Source organism: Octodon degus, unplaced genomic scaffold (genome assembly GCF_000260255.1).
Source record: "Octodon degus isolate 3935 unplaced genomic scaffold, OctDeg1.0 scaffold00006, whole genome shotgun sequence".
NCBI classification, from domain to species: domain Eukaryota; kingdom Metazoa; phylum Chordata; class Mammalia; order Rodentia; family Octodontidae; genus Octodon; species Octodon degus.
This window is the reverse complement of record NW_004524582.1, coordinates 23,743,521-23,746,569: the sequence shown is the minus strand read 5'-3', so window position 1 is coordinate 23,746,569 and position 3,049 is coordinate 23,743,521. Positions and strand designations below refer to the sequence as shown.

At 39.8% G+C, this 3,049-nt stretch overlaps 1 pseudogene; it reads left to right on the top strand.

Moving 5' to 3' along the window:
* Positions 1–492: 492 nt before the first annotated feature.
* On the top strand, positions 493–2,509 carry LOC101572979 (annotated as a pseudogene).
* Positions 2,510–3,049: the final 540 nt, after the last annotated feature.

Genomic DNA, 3,049 nt, shown 5'->3' with positions numbered 1-3,049 from the left:
TGCTGTGTTCATACCTAGTAGTGTACCTTCTGTGTTTCATTGGTCAAAGCAGTCTTAGAACTCAAGTTAATTGAAAATGTTAGAGACATAGACTCTGCATTTAGTAGAATCATTGTAAAAGGACATTACAAAATAATATAAAGTATGGTGAATACTGTTATAATGAACATGGAGAATATTTGTCACAAACCATATGGAAATATGTTTTTGATATGTAAGAACAGTTTTGCTATTCATCAGATAAAATTTCTCCACACACTATATATACTATATGCGTTACACAAGAGATCAAGCCATATCTCCTATTTACAAAGTACTGATATTCTAGCAAAAGAGCAAAGGGAAATAATGTATTGGACAGCTTTTGCTGTGTAATAAAACACACCAAAATTGGTGGATTAAAAATAACAACTGTTCTCATTGCACACATATAGGTGAGGAGTTTTTGTGTGCTGTCTTCACTAGCACAACTGGGCATATAGGCCAGCAAACATGTTGAAGTGACCTGCAGTTGATATTGATCTTGGGACCACCTACTCCTGTTTGGGTGTCTTCCAGCATGGAAAAGTGGAGATAATTGCCAACTATTAGGGAAATTGAACCACTCTAAGCTATGTCACTTTCACTGATACCAAATGACTTACTGGAGATGATGCAAAAAATCAAGTGCTTATGAACCCCACCAACACAGTTTTGATGCTAAGCATCTGATTGGAGGTAGATTTGATAATGCTGTTTTCCAGTCTGATATGAAGCACTAGCCTTTCATGGTGGTGAATGATGCAGGCAGGCCCAAGTTTCAAGTAGAATACAAAGGAGAGACAATGAGCTTCTACCTAGAGGAGGTGTCTTCTGTGGTGCTGACAAAGATGAAAGAGATTGCAAAAGTTTTGTAGGGAAGACTGTTACCAATGCTGTGATCACTGTGCCAACTGACTTGAATGACTGTCAACATCAAGCAACTAAAGATGCTGGAACTATTGCTGGTCTTAATGTACTTAGAATTATCAACAAACCAACAGCTGCTGCTATTGCTTATGGCTTAGGCAAAAAGGTTGGAGCTGAAAGAATTGTGCTGATTTTTTCTTTAGGAGGTGGCACTTTTGATGTGTCAATCCTCACTATTGAAGATGGAATCTTTGAAGTGCAATCTACAGCTGGAGACACCCACTTAGGTGGAGAAGATTTTGACAACCGAATGGTCAATTCTTTTATTGCTGAATTCAAGCACAAGTGCAAGAAGGACATCAGTAAGAACAAAAGAGCTGTCCACCGTCTTTGTACTGCATGTGAGTGAACTAAGATAAACCTGTCTTCCAGCACCCAAGCCAGTACTGAAATCGATTTCCTTTATGAAGGAATCGACTTCTACACCTTCATTATTCATGCTCGATTTGAAGAGATGAATGCTGATCTGTTCTGTGGCACTCTGGACCCTGTGAAGAAGGCTTTTCAAGATGCTAAGTTGGACAAGTCTCAGATCTATGACATTGTCCTGGTGCATGTTTCTACCTATATCCTCAAGACTCAGAAGCTTCTGCAGGACTTCTTCAATGGGAAAGAATATGAGCATCAACCCTGATGAAGTTGTTGCTTACAGTGCAGCTGCTCAGGCAGCCATTTTAAGACAAATCTGAAAATGTCCAAGATTTGTTGCTGTTGGATGACACTCCTCTTTCTCCTGGTATTGAAACTGCTGGTGGCATCATGAGAGTCCTCATCAGGCATAATAGCACCATCCCTACCAAGCACACCCAAACCTTCACTATCTACTCTGACAACCAGCCTTGCATGCTCATTCAGGTATATGAATATAAGTGTGCCAGGACTAACAATTACAATGTATCAATCCTCACTATTGAAGATGGAATCTTTGAAGTGAAATCTACTGTTGGAGACACCCACTTAGGTGGAAAAGATTCCTAAGTGGAATCGTTGCTAGTTTGAGCCCACAGGCATATCTTTTGCACCCCATGGCATTCCTCAGATTGAAGTAACTTTTGATATTGATGCCAATGGCAACCTCAATATTTCTGCAGTCATTAAAAGTACAGGAAAAGGGAACAAGATTACCATCACTAATGATAAGGGCTGTTTGAACAAAGAGGACATTGAGCATATGATCCAGGAAGCAGAGAAGTTCAAAGCTGAAGATGAGAAGCAAAGGGACAAAGATTCCTCCAAGAATTCATTGTAGCCCTATGCTTTCAATATGAAAGCAGCTGTTGAAGATGAGAAACTTCAGGGCAAGATTAATGATCAAGATAAACAGAAGGTTCTTGACAAGTGTAATGAAATCATCAATAGGCTGGATAAGAATCAGACTGCAGAGAAAGAACAATTTGAGCATCAGCAGAAGGAGGTGGAGAAACTCTGCAATCCCATTACCATGAAGTTGTACCAGAGTGCAGGTGGCATGCCTGGAGGAACACCTGGGGGCTTCCCTGGTGGAGGAGCTCTTCCCTGTGGTGTTGCTTCCTCTGGGCCCATCATTGAAGAGGTTGATTAAGCCTACTCAAAGTATAGATAATAACATTCTTCCACAACCAATAATATTGAAGGACCTAAATTTGTGGCAAATTCTGTGGCAGTTATTAAAGTTGAGCTGCTACAGTAAAGTACTGGGTATTCTCAATACTTGAATAATGGAAAATGTACACAGGGAAACACAGCACTGCACTTTAAGCACTGTACCATAAGTGACAATGCAATGTCTTCAATAAAAATACTTAAATTGGCAAGAAAACACACAAGTGTCTCTTTGATCCATGAAAAGCCCAGGCTGCATCATGTGAACCACTTCTTGTGATGTCTTATTCAACAAAAGAATACCTTTGCTTGGTTTCTTTGTAGAAATACAAGTCCAAGAGAACAAAAGAAGCTGCGCAAAGCTGTTGAGGCATAAGCTTGGAACTGGGACAATATGAGTTCTCTTGCATTTTACTGAATACACCAAGTCATGAAGAAGTCCAGATTCAAGGCGTTGGGAAATAAACTTTAAATTTTAATGGGGGAAGGTACAAAGTGAGGCTTCAAAAGATAGTGAAAA